At 40.5% G+C, this 13,961-nt stretch overlaps 1 pseudogene; it reads left to right on the top strand.

Annotated features, from left to right (window-relative positions):
• Nucleotides 1–1,718: 1,718 nt before the first annotated feature.
• LOC614423 (phosphoglycerate mutase 1-like) lies at nucleotides 1,719–3,073 on the top strand (annotated as a pseudogene).
• Nucleotides 3,074–13,961: the final 10,888 nt, after the last annotated feature.

The raw sequence follows: 13,961 nt of genomic DNA on the forward strand, positions 1-13,961 counted from the left end.
AACATTCATTGGAAGGACTGATGCTGAAGCTGAAACTCCAAAACTTGGCCACCTAATGCGAAGATCTAACTCATTGGAAAAGACCCTGATGCTGGGAAAGATTGAAGACTGGAGGAGAAGGGGACAACAGAGGATGAGATGGTTGGATGGCATCATCAACTCAATGGACATGAGTTTGAGCAAGCTCTGGGAGTGGAGCAGTCCATGGGGTCGCAAAGAGTCAGACACGACTGAATGACTGAACTGAGTGTGTAACAGAAACCATTCAATGTCTTTACATTCTTCATTTATTTATGTAATCCTTTTAGAAATAAAATCTCTGTCAAGCAGGTGCTATTAGAATCCCCATTTTACAACTGAGGAAACTCAGTCACATTAAAAGCTTAATCACTTGTCCAAAGTGAAACAGGAGAGAAAGGGACCAGGCACAGCCTTTAAAGGAATGGCATAGCCCAAGGACACAGTATAAACTGATTAGACCTAAATAGGTTCAAGATGACAGATGAATTGATGTCCACCAGAACTTGAGCCTCAGTATACACTCACTGTAACACTTGAAGCTAAATGACACACCCACAGGTGCCATCACTGTTCCAAGGATGACCATAAAGGTCAAAAAGTGGGCAGTAGCCCAATTTCTAGAAATCCCCATCTGTTCCCCCCAATAGCTGAAATACTCCTCCTACTCATTAGCCTATGAAATTACCCATTCCTATAAAAACTGACAACCCCATACCTTGGTGCCTTCTGAGATGGCCCACACTCTGTCTGTGGAGTGTGTTTCTCCTTAAATAAGTCCACTTCTTACCAATCACTTTGTCTATCAACGAGTTATTTCTGCTATGAAACATCAAGAACCTGAACTTCAGTAAGTCCTGAGACCAGAAGTGTGATCTCAGTTAAAAGACAATGGGTTCAGTTCCAGTCTGAATTACACAATTTCAAAAGCCAGAGTTAATAAGTGATAGAGCTGAGCTTGAAAGCCAGAAGTGTGGCTCCCAGAATCTACATTTTTAAAACCTATGAAACATTACCTAACATTTTTAAAAACGTTTTCTTTAACAGAGCAAAATAAATATAAATAATTCAAAAAACAGGAAACAAAATGCATCTTTAATTATTATGCTCAAAGAGATTTGAGAGCTTAATTCATGAAAATAGAAACTGCCAGAGGAAAAAAATTTAGTTTTTAGAAATTAAAAATACAATTGCCAAACTTAAAAACTGAAAAATAAAACATTAGGAAAAAAGAAGAACAACACAGAGATTTATTTCAGAAAACCCAAAATTCAACTAACAGTAGTTCCAAACAGGTAAGCCATGAAAGATGGATGGGAGAAAGTTAAGATTTATTAGAACAAAATTCCCCAATTTGTTGGGAATATGAAAAATCACTGCATTTTCTTTATAAGATTACCTTATAAAATGTGACTATTTCAAATATTACAGTTGATACACTTTGGTTTTTATGTTGGTTCATTTGTTGTACTTCAATAGCTACTCATGTCTGACTCTTTTCAACCCCATAAACCGCAGCACACCAGGGTTCCCTGTCTTTAACTGTCTCATAGAGTCTGTTCAAATTCATGTCCATTGAATCAGTGATGCCATCCATCTCATCTTCAGTAGCCCCCTTCTCCTCCTGCCCTCAATCTTTCCCAGTATCGGGGTCTTTTCCAGTGAGTCAGCTCTTTGCATCACAGCTATTTGTCAGTCTAGCAGAATGTGTCATCATGAGAAACATATTAAATTCGGATCCAGTCTGCGCCGTATCCCGAACCGCAGCCATGGCTGCCTACAAGCTGGTGATGATCCGGCACGGTGAGAGCACATGGAACCTGGAGAACCATTTCAGCAGCTGGTACGACGCGGACCTGAGCCCAGCCAGGCACGAGGAGGCGAAGCGAGGCGGGCAGGCGCTGAGAGATGCTGGCTATGAGTTTGACATCTGCTTCACCTCAGTGCAGAAGAGAGCAATCCAGACCCTCTGGACAGTGCTGGATGCCATCGACCAAATGTGGCTGCCAGTGGTGAGGACTTGGCGCCTTAATGAGTGACACTGTGGGGGTCTGACTGGCCTCAATAAGGCAGAAACTGCTGCCAAGCATGGTGAGGCCCAGGTAAAGATCTGGAGGCACTCCTATGATGTCCCGCCGCCTCCCATGGAGCCCGACCATCCCTTCTACAGCAACATCAGTAAGGATCGCAGGTACGCAGACCTCACTGAAGACCAGCTGCCCTCCTGTGAGAGTCTGAAGGACACAATTGCCAGAGCTCTGCCCTTTTGGAATGAAGAAATTGTCCCCCAGATCAAGGAGGGGAAACGGGTACTAACTGCAACCCATGGCAACAGCCTTTGGGGCATCCTCAAGCATCTGGAGGGTCTCTCTGAAGAGGCTATCATGGAGCTGAACCTGCCGACTGGCATTCCCATGGTCTATGAGTTGGACAAGAACTTGAAGCCCATCAAGCCCATGCAGTTCCTGGGGGATGAGGAGACCGTGCATAAAGCCATGGAGGCTGTGGCTGCCCAGGGCAAGGCCAAGAAGTGAGAGCAAGCAGCAGATTACTTTCCCAAGGATTACCCTCCTCCCCTGCCCTGGCCCACCCTATTCCTCTGCACCTCTCCCTGGCACATGTCCCACTGATGACATCTGTAGGCATCGTAAGTTGTAGCTACAGGTGGGGACCAGTGGCTCCCAATTCCACATTAGCCATTTTATCTCTTGCACCCACTCCCTTCATACAGTCTAGTCAGAATGGCACGTCTGGGGCATGGTCCTCAGTCAAAGCCAAGGGAAGACTTATCCAGAAGTGTTGAGAGGTCATCACTGGGGGGTTTGATGGTGGTTTATTACTAAGGAGCTGCTTGAGTAGGGGACAGGGAGAAAACCATGCTGAGGTGTGACCAATGAGGAGAAGTAAGAGCCTGTTCGTGTCCCCAGAGGCCAGCCAGGCACAGTTGTTAGGTGACTCGGGGCTCTAGTCATTCCAGTGGAAGATGAATGTAACCTGTATGGTGACTCAATCAAATATTCCTCCCTGACTCTAAAAGGCTGGATCAATCCTGAATGTTTTTGTGTTGCATCTACTTTAAAAAAAAAAAAATTATAAATATAAAACAACAACAAAAAAAACCCTTCTGGGGTTTTTAGTGGCGGTTGAAAAATTCCCACATGTGGTCATCAGCAAATAAGTCATTCCTTACACCATCATGGGATAAGCTCCTGGCGTCTAAGGTGTAGGAGTTCATCCTGCTGTGTTTTAGAATCCCTCCCCTGCCTTACTGTTTTGTGGCAGCGGAATGCCTCTTGATCATGTCCAAGTGTGTCTCTCAGTGTGCCTGACTTCTGAATCATGTTCCAGTTGCTTGACCCAGCACTTGGGCCCAGTACTCATTTGAGCATAACTGTACTAAAAATATCTTTTTTCCAGATCAGTATAAAATAAAGGAGTGATGTGCAATAAAAATAAATAAATAAATAAATTTGGATCCGCAATTCACCACTCTAAAGATAATCATTTAAATAAAAGCTAGTGGAGGTGATGGAATTCCAGTTGAGGTATTTCAAATTCTGAAAGATGATCCTGTGAAAGTGCTGCACTCAATATGCCAGCAAATTTGGAAAACTCAGCAGTGGCCACAGGACTGGAAAAGGTCAGTTTTCATTCCATTCCCAAAGAAAGGCAATGCCAAAGAATGCTCAAACTACCACACAATTGCACTCATCTCACATGCTGGCAAAGTAATGCTCAAAATTCTCCAAGCCAGGCTTCAGCAATACGTGAATCGTGAACTTCCAGATGTTCAAGCTGGTTTTAGAAAAGGCAGAGGAACCAGAGACCAAATTGCCAACATCTGCTGGATCATGGAAAAAGCAAGAGAGTTCCAGAAAAACATCTATTTCTGCTTTATTGACTATGCCAAAGCCTTTGACTGTGTGGATCACAATAAACTGTGCAAAATTCTTCAAGAGATGGGAATACCAGACCACCTGACCTGCCTCTTGAGAAACCTATATGCAGGTCAGGAAGCAACAGTTAGAACTGGACATGGAACAACAGACTGGTTACAAATAGGAAAAGGAGTACATCAAGGCTGTATATTGTCACCCTGCTTATTTAACTTCTATGCAGAGTACATCATGAGAAATGCTGGGCTGGATGAAGCACAAGCTGCAATCAAGATTGCCAGGAGAAATATCAATACCTCAGATACGCAGATGACAGAAAAGTGATGGCAGAAAGTGAAGAGGAACTAAAGAGCCTCTTGGTGAAAGTGAAAGTGGAGAGTGAAAAAGTTGGCTTAAAGCTCAACATTCAGAAAACTAAGATCATGACATCCAGTCCCATCACTTCATGGCAAATAGATGGGAAAACAGTGGAAACAGTGTCAGACTTTATTTATTTATTTATTTTTTGGCTCCACAATCTCTGCAGATGGTGATTGCAGCCATGAAATTAAAAGACACTTACTCCTGGGAAGGAAAGTTATGACCAAGCTAGATAGCATATTAAAAAACAGAGACATTACTTTGTCATCAAAGGTCCTTCTAGTCAAGGTTATGGTTTTTCCAGTGGTCATGTATGTATGTGAGAGTTGGACTATAAAGAAAGCTGAGCACTGAAGAATTGATGCTTTTGAACTGTGGTGTTGGAGAAGACTCTTGAGAGTCCCTTGGATTGCAAGGAGATCCAACCAGTCCATCCTAAAGGAGATCAGTCCTGGTTGTTCATTGGTAGGACTGATTTTGAAGCTGAAACTCCAATACTTTGGCCACTTCATGCGAAGAGCTGACTCACTGGAAAAGATCCTGATGCTGGGAAAGATTGAGGGCAGGAGGAAAAGGGGACGACAGAGGATGAGATGGTTCATGGCATCACTGACTCAATGGACATGGGTTTGGGTGGACTCTGTAAGTTGGTGATGGACAGGGAGGCTGGCATGCTGTGGTTCATGGGGTCACAAAGAGTTAGACATGACTGAGTGACTTAACTGAACTGAAAAGGCACCCATGATCTGGAAGAGTTACAAACCACTAGTCTGCAACAAAGTACTGGCAATTAGAAAAGTTGGATGCTGTTAAAGTTTCTACTTGAAATATAACTCTAAAAAATTATCAAGGTCACTCCGACGCTCAGTTTTATGGAGATGGCCACATGATAGCTACCATACCTTCAGTTCAGTTCAGTTCAGTTGCTCAGTCGTGTTGGACTCTTTGCGACCCCATGAATCACAGCACACCATCTTAGTGAAATACTATTTAATGAAAACTGACTGTAAGAGGATATGCTAAATGTATTAGTTTCCTGGTATTTCTGTAACAAATAACCACAAAATTAGTGGTTTAAAACAACACTAGTTTATTGTTTAATAGTTCTGGAGGTCAAAAATCTGTAGTGGGTTTCACTGGACCAAAATTAAGGTGCTGGCAAGGCCATGCTTCCTCTGAGGTTTTGGAGACAGTCATTTCCCTTGCTTTTCCAGCTTCTAGGGGTCATGTTCATTTTTAGGCTCATGTTCCTCCCTTTCATCTGCAGAGCTCATCACTTCAACTCCCACTGTCATATCCCCTCTCTGACTTGTCCTCCTACTTCCTTCTTATCATTATACATTGGGCCCAATGGATAATCTTGGATAGTCTCCTCATTTCAAGATCCTTAATTTAACTACACCTGCAAAGTCTTTTTTGCCATCTAAAGGAACTTATTTTGCAGGTTCCAGGATGCGAATATCTTGGGAAAACTTTTATTCCATCTCCCACACTGAAGTATGAAGTTAATGTCAATAATAGAACCTAAAGACACACTCATCTTGAAAGACACCAATAAATTTAATCAAAATGAATAAGCCAATGATATGCATAGAATCAACCTCATTCTATGACTAACACCAAGAAGAGAAAACACTACTTGACATATAATTACACTTGACTGGCATAGTGACTCAGGAGTTCACATTAAAAAAAAAAAACACTTTACCTTTATGGATGCAATGTATTAATGAATATGTGGGATGGAAGAGGAGGATGGGGAAGTTAGGGAGGGAGGAAATAGAGCATGATTCATTTATCATTTTATATCAAAATGAGTCATGAAAGTCATAAAACAGAAACTATTTTATCACCTGAAATAACTGAATTTGATAAAGTAATCCAAAATAAGGATCAAGAAAGCAGACTTTTAATAGCATATAATGGAAAGAGGAGCTTTAGATCCAGGTCCTATGTCTTATATGTGACCTTGAACAAGTAACCTAACTTCTATGAGCTTTTTATCTCTCTTTAAAATCAGTTCAGTAATATCTGCCTACAGCTTCCTTGGTGGCTCAAATGGTAAAGAATCTGCCTGCAATGTGGGAGACCCAGATTCAATCCCTGGGTTGGGAAGATCCCCTGGAGAAGGGAATGGCAACCCACTTCAGTATTCTTACCTGGAGAATTCCACGGACAGAGGAGCCTGGCAAGCTAAAGTCCATGGTTTCTCAAAGAGTTGAATGTTACTGAGTGACTAACACAAACACACAATATCTGCCTGACAGATAGGTTGTAAGAGTTTAATGTAATTCTATCAGTTTCGTAGTGAGCAGGAGTTATACATAGTCTTCACAATCTCCTCCAATACATTAACTGTCAATATAATATGTAACTGTCCAAGTTTACCTCTCATAAATTATCAATCTTAAGATAACTACAATCCAGCTACTCTAGTTTAGAAGTCACTAAGCTGGAGACGGGAGAGTGAAAAAGTTGGCTTAAAGCTCAACATTCAGAAAATGAAGATCATGGGGCAGGAGGAGCCAAGATGGCAGAGGAGTAGGACGGGGAGAACACTTTCTCCCCCACAAATTCATCAAAAGAGCATTTAAACGTCGAGTAAATTCCACAAAACAACTTCTGAATGCCGGCAGAGGACATCAGGCACCCAGAAAAGCAACCCAACTCTTCGAAAGGAGGTAGGAAAAAATATAAAAGACAAAAAAAGAGACAAAAGAGGGAGGGATGGAGTTCTGTCCCAGGAAGGGAGTCTTAAAAAGAGAGAAGTTTCCAAAACCAGGAAACCTTCTCACTGCCGAATCTGTGCCGAGCTTTGGAAGCACAGAGGGCAACTTAACAGGGAGAAAAAATAAATAAACAATTAAAATTCGCAGATTGCGAGCCCTACGGTAACTCCCCCAGTGGAGAATCAGCGCAGACGCCTGCATCCGCCATCAGCAAGCGGGGGCTGGGCAGGGAGGCGCGGCGCAGGCTGCATCGCTTAGAGTAAGAATCTGGCCTGAATACCCTGAGCACTATCTGAGCGAAATAATTTGGGCTAGCAAACCAGACTGTGCGATATCTACCACGCGAAAAGCCAGCCCTAACCCAAGACACCTCCAGGCCCGCACACGGAACAAAGGACTGAACAGAGATAGCCGGCTGCAGACCTTCCCCCTCCGGTGACAGGCAGCCAGAACCAGAAGGGGGCAATCGCAGCCCCAGAGAGACATTATCTATAAAACTGTAAGCAGGCTTCTTTGCTAACTAAAACTTCTTGGGGGTCTGGACGGTCAACATCTGCCTGAGAAGGTGTGCCGGTTTGACACCCAGATAACCGAGTGGCGGGGAGGAGATAAGTCGCAGCATTGGCGCTCGCCAAACACCTCATCACCTGAGCTGCTCGGAACTGGGAAGAGCACAAAACGCAGGCCCAACCGAGTCTGCGCCTCTGAGGACTACCCGAGTGCCTGAACCTGAGCGGCTTGGACCTGGGAGGTGCATGCAGCCCAGGGCCGGCCTCGGATTGTTCCCGGCGGAACAACCTAGAGTCCGAGCAGTGTGGACAGGGAGGCTACACGCGCCGTGAGCGGGGGCAGACCCAGTGTGGCTGAGGCACTGCGAGCGCACGCCAGTGTTATTTGTTTGCAGCATCCCTCCCTCCCTCCCCACAGCGTGACTGAACAAGTAAGCCTAAAAAAAAAAAAAAAAAAATGTCCTCCACCGTCCCCTTTGTGTCAGGGCAGAAACCAGACACTGAAGAGACCAGCAAACAGAAGAAGTTATAACAGAGGGAAACGCCTTGGAGATTAAAACCCTGTGGTTACTACAGACTACATAGGAAGGGGCCTATAGATCTTGAGAAATATAAGTCGGACCATGGAACTAGCCAAAAATGAACTGAACCCACAATACTCACAACAAAACCAGAGAAAGTCCTGGATATATTTTTACTATTTTTACGATCATTCTTTCTTTCTTTCTTTCTTTTAATTTTTTAGAAAAAAAAATTTAAGTCCTCTATTGTTCTTTGATTTTCACTTTTATAACCTATTACTTTTCAAAAAAAAAAAGACCTTATTTTTTTCTTCTTCAGCAAACTTCATATATATATATTTTATAATTTTTTGACCTTGTTTTTTTTTTCTTCTTTTCTTTAACATTGTATTTTTGAAGTTCCAAACTCTACTCTAGATTTTTAATTTTAGCTTTTTGGTATATGTTATCAGTTTTGTACCTATAGTTTTTTTATAATTTCTGTGACTTTTTTTTTTCTCTGTTTATTTCTCTTCTTCTTCTATATAACATTGTATATCTGAAATTCCAAACTCTACTCTAGATTTTTAATTTTTGCTTTTTGGTATTAGTTATCAATTTTGTACCTGTATTTTCTTTATAATTTTCACGACCTTGTTTGTTTTTCTTTGTTCGTTTTTTCTCTCTTTCTTTTCCTTCTTCTTTTCTTTAACATCGTATTTTTGAAATTCCAAACTCTACTCTAGATTTTTAATTTTTGCTTCTATGGATTTGTTACCAATTTTGTACCTTTAAGAACCCAATCTTCAGGACCCATTTTTCACTAGGGAGTGAGATTACTGGCTTGACTGCTCTCTCTCCCTTTGGACTCTCCTTTTTCTCCACCAGGTCGCCTGTGTCTCCTCCCTAACCCCTCTCTACTCTACCCAACTCTGTGAATTTCTGTGTGTTTCAGCAGTGGAGAACACTTAGGGAACTGATTACTGGCTGGATCTGTCTCCCTCCTTTTCATTCCCCCTTTTATCCTTCTGGCCACCTCTGTCTCCTTCCTCCTTCTTCCCTTCTCTGTATAACTCCGTGAACATCTCTGAGCAGTCCAGTTATGGAGTGCACATAAGGAAGTGACTACTGGCTAGCCCACTATCTCCACTATTGATTCCACCTCATCTCATTTGGGTCACCTCTAACTCCCTCCTCCCTCTTCTCTTCTCCATGTAATGCTGTGAACCTCTCTGAGTGACCCTCACAGTAGAGAAACTTTTCATCTTTAATGTAGATGTTTTATCAGTGGTGCTGTATAGAAGGAGAAGTTTTGAAACTACTGTAAAAATAAGACCGATAACTGGAAGCAGGAGGCTTAAGTCCAAACCCTGACTCCAGGGAACTCCTGACTCCAAGGAACATTAATTGACAGGAGCTCATCAAACGCCTCCATACCAACACTGAAACCAAGCACCACACAAGGGCCAACAAGTTCCAGGGCAAGACATACCAAGCAAACTCTCCAGCAACAAAGGAACACAGCCCTGAGCTTCAAGATACAGGCTGCCCAAAGTCACCCCAAAACCATAGACATCTCATAACTCATTACTGGATATTTCATTGCACTCCAGAGAGAAGAAATACAGCTCCACCCACCAGAACACCGACACAAGCTTCCCTAACCAGGAAACCTTGACAAGCCACCTGTACAAACCCACACACAGCGAGGAAATGCCACAATAAAGAGAACTCCACAAACTGCCAGAATACAGAAAGGACACCCCAAACTCAGCAATTTAAACAAGATGAAGAGACAAGAATACCCAGCAGATAAAGGAACAGGATAAATGCCCACCAAACCAAACAAAAGAGGAAGAGATAGGGAATCTACCTGATAAAGAATTCCAAATAATGATAGTGAAATTGATCCAAAATCTTGAAATCAAAATGGAATCACAGATAAATAGCCTGGAGACAAGGATTGAGAAGAGGCAAGAAAGGTTTAACAAGGACCTAGAAGAAATAAAAAAGAGTCAATATATAATGAATAATGCAATAAATGAAATTAAAAACACTCTGGAGGCAACAAATAGTAGAATAACAGAGGCAGAAGATAGGATTAGTGAATTAGAAGATAGAATGGTAGAAATAAATGAATCAGAGAGGATAAAAGAAAAACAAATTAAAAGAAATGAGGACAATCTCAGAGACCTCCAGGACAATATTAAACGCTACAACATTCCAATCATAGGGGTTCCAGAAGAAGAAGACAAAAAGAAAGACCATGAGAAAATACTTGAGGAGATAATAGTTGAAAACTTCCCTAAAATGGGGAAGGAAATAATCACCCAAGTCCAAGAAACCCAGAGAGTCCCAAACAGGATAAACCCAAGACGAAACACCCCAAGACACATATTAATCAAATTCACAAAGATCAAACACAAAGAACAAATATTAAAAGCAGCAAGGGAAAAACAACAAATAACACACAAAGGAATTCCCATAAGGATACCAGCTGATATTTCAATAGAAACTCTTCAAGCCAGGAGGGAATGGCAAGACATACTTAAAATGATGAAAGAAAATAACCTACAGCCCAGATTATTGTACCCAGCAAGGATCTCATTCAAGTATGAAGGAGAAATCAAAAGCTTTTCAGACAAGCAAAAGCTGAGAGAATTCTGCACCACCAAACCAGCTCTCCAACAAATACTAAAGGATATTCTCTAGACAGGAAACACAAAAATGGTGTATAAATTCGAACCCAAAACAATAAAGTAAATGGCAACGGGATTATACTTATCAGTAATTACCTTAAAAGTAAATGGGTTGAATGCCCCAACCAAGACAAAGACTGGCTGAATGGATACAAAAACAAGACCCCTACATATGTTGTCTACAAGAGACCCACCTCAAAACAGGGGACACATACAGACTGAAAGTGAAGGGCTGGAAAAAGATTTTCCATGCAAATAGGGACCAAAAGAAAGCAGGAGTAGCAATACTCATATCAGATAAAATAGACTTTAAAACAAAGGCTGTGAAAAGAGACAAAGAAGGTCACTACATAATGATCAAAGGATCAATCCAAGAAGAAGATATAACAATTACAAATATATATGCACCCAACACGGGAGCACCGCAGTATGTAAGACAAATGCTAATAAGTATGAAAGGAGACATTAACAATAACACAATAATAGTGGGAGACTTTAATATCCCACTCACACCTATGGATAGATCAACTAAACAGAAAATTAACAAGGAAACACAAACTTTAAATGATACAATAGACCAGTTAGACCTAATTGATATCTATAGGACATTTCATCCCAAAACAATGAATTTCACCTTTTTCTCAAGCGCACATGGAACCTTCCCCAGGATAGATCACATCCTGGGCCATAAAGCTAGCCTTGGTAAATTCAAAAAAATAGAAATCATTCCAAGCATCTTTTCTGACCACAATGCAATAAGATTAGATCTCAACTACAGGAGAAAAACTATTAAAAATTCCAACATATGGAGGCTGACCAACACACTGCTGAATAACCAACAAATCACAGAAGAAATCAAGAAAGAAATCAAAATTTGCATAGAAACGAATGAAAATGAAAACACAACAACCCGAAACCTGTGGGACACGGTAAAAGCAGTCCTAAGGGGAAAGTTCATAGCAATACAGGCACACCTCAAGAAACAAGAAAAAAAGTCAAATAAATAACCTAACTCTACACCTAAAGCAACTAAAAAAGGAAGAAATGAAGAACCCCAGGGTTAGTAGAAGGAAAGAAATCTTAAAAATTAGAGCAGAAATAAATGCAAAAGAAACAAAAGAGACCATAGCAAAAATCAACAAAACCAAAAGCTTGTTCTTTGAAAGGATAAATAAAATTGACAAACCGTTAGCCAGACTCATCAAGAAACAAAGGGAGAAAAATCAAATCAATAAAATTAGAAACGAAAATGGAGAGATCACAACAGACAGCACAGAAATACAAAGGATCATAGGAGACTACTATCAACAATTATATGCCAATAAAATGGACAACGTGGAAGAAATGGACAAATTCTTAGAAAAGTACAACTTTCCAAAACTTGACCAGGAAGAAATAGAAAATCTTAACAGACCCATCACAAGCACGGAAATTGAAACTGTAATCAAAAATCTTCCAGCAAACAAAAGCCCCGGTCCAGACAGCTTCACAGCTGAATTCTACCAAAAATTTAGAGAAGAGCTAACACCTATCCTGCTCAAACTCTTCCAGAAAATTGCAGAGGAAGGTAAACTTCCAAACTCATTCTATGAGGCCACCATCACCCTAATACCAAAACCTGACAAAGATCCCACAAAAAGAGAAAACTACAGGCCAATATCACTGATGAACATAGATGCAAAGATCCTTAACAAAATTCTAGCAATCAGAATCCAACAACACATTAAAAAGATCATACACCATGACCAAGTGGGCTTTATCCCAGGGATGCAAGGATTCTTCAATATCCGCAAATCAATCAATGTAATACACCACATTAACAAATTGAAAAATAAAAACCATATGATTATCTCAATAGATGCAGAGAAAGCCTTTGACAAAATTCAACACCCATTTATGATAAAAACTCTCCAGAAAGCAGGAATAGAAGGAATATACCTCAACATAATAAAAGCTATATATGACAAACCCACAGCAAACATTATCCTCAATGGTGAAAAATTGAAAGCATTTCCTCTAAAGTCAGGAACAAGACAAGGGTCCCCACTTTCACCATTACTATTCAACATAGTTTTGGAGGTTTGGGCCACAGCAATCAGAGCAGAAAAAGAAATAAAAGGAATCCAAATTGGAAAAGAAGAAGTAAAACTCTTACTGTTTGCAGATGACATGATCCTCTACATAGAAAACCCTAAAGACTCCACTAGAAAATTACTAGAACTAATCAACGACTATAGTAAAGTTGCAGGATATAAAATCAACACGCAGAAATCCCTTGCATTCCTATACACTAATAATGAGAAAACAGAAAGAGAAATTAAGGAAACAATTCCATTCACCATTGCAACGGAAAGAATAAAATACTTAGGAATATATCTACCTAAAGAAACTAAAGACCTATATATAGAAAACTATAAAACACTGGTGAAAGAAATCAAAGAGGACACTAATAGATGGAGAAATATACCATGTTCATGGATTGGAAGAATCAATATAGTGAAAATGAGTATACTACCCAAAGCAATTTATAGATTCAATGCAATCCCTATCAAGCTACCAACAGTATTCTTCACAGAGCTAGAACAAATAATTTCACAATTTGTATGGAAATACAAAAAACCTCAAATAGCCAAAGCGATCTTGAGAAAGAAGAATGGAACTGGAGGAATCAACCTACCTGACTTCAGGCTCTACTACAAAGCCACAGTTATCAAGACAGTATGGTACTGGCACAAAGACAGAAATATAGATCAATGGAACAAAATAGAAAGCCCAGAGATAAATCCACGCACATATGGACACCTTATCTTTGACAAAGGAGGCAAGAATATACAATGGATTAAAGACAATCTCTTTAACAAGTGGTGCTTGGAAATCTGGTCAACCACTTGTAAAAGAATGAAACTAGAACACTTTCTAACACCAAACACAAAAATAAACTCAAAATGGATTAAAGATCTAAACGTAAGACCAGAAACTATGAAACTCCTAGAGGAGAACATAGGCAAAACACTCTCTGACATACATCACAGCAGGATCCTCTATGATTCACCTCCCAGAATATTGGAAATAAAAGCAAAAATAAACAAATGGGACCTAATTAACCTTAAAAGCTTCTGCACATCAAAGGAAACTATTAGCAAGGTGAAAAGACAGCTTTCAGAATGGGAGAAAATAATAGCAAATGAAGCAACTGACAAGCAACTAATCTCAAAAATATACAAGCAACTCCTACAGCTCAATTCCAGAA

This window comes from Bos taurus, chromosome 12 (genome assembly GCF_002263795.3).
Source record: "Bos taurus isolate L1 Dominette 01449 registration number 42190680 breed Hereford chromosome 12, ARS-UCD2.0, whole genome shotgun sequence".
Lineage (NCBI taxonomy): Eukaryota > Metazoa > Chordata > Mammalia > Artiodactyla > Bovidae > Bos > Bos taurus.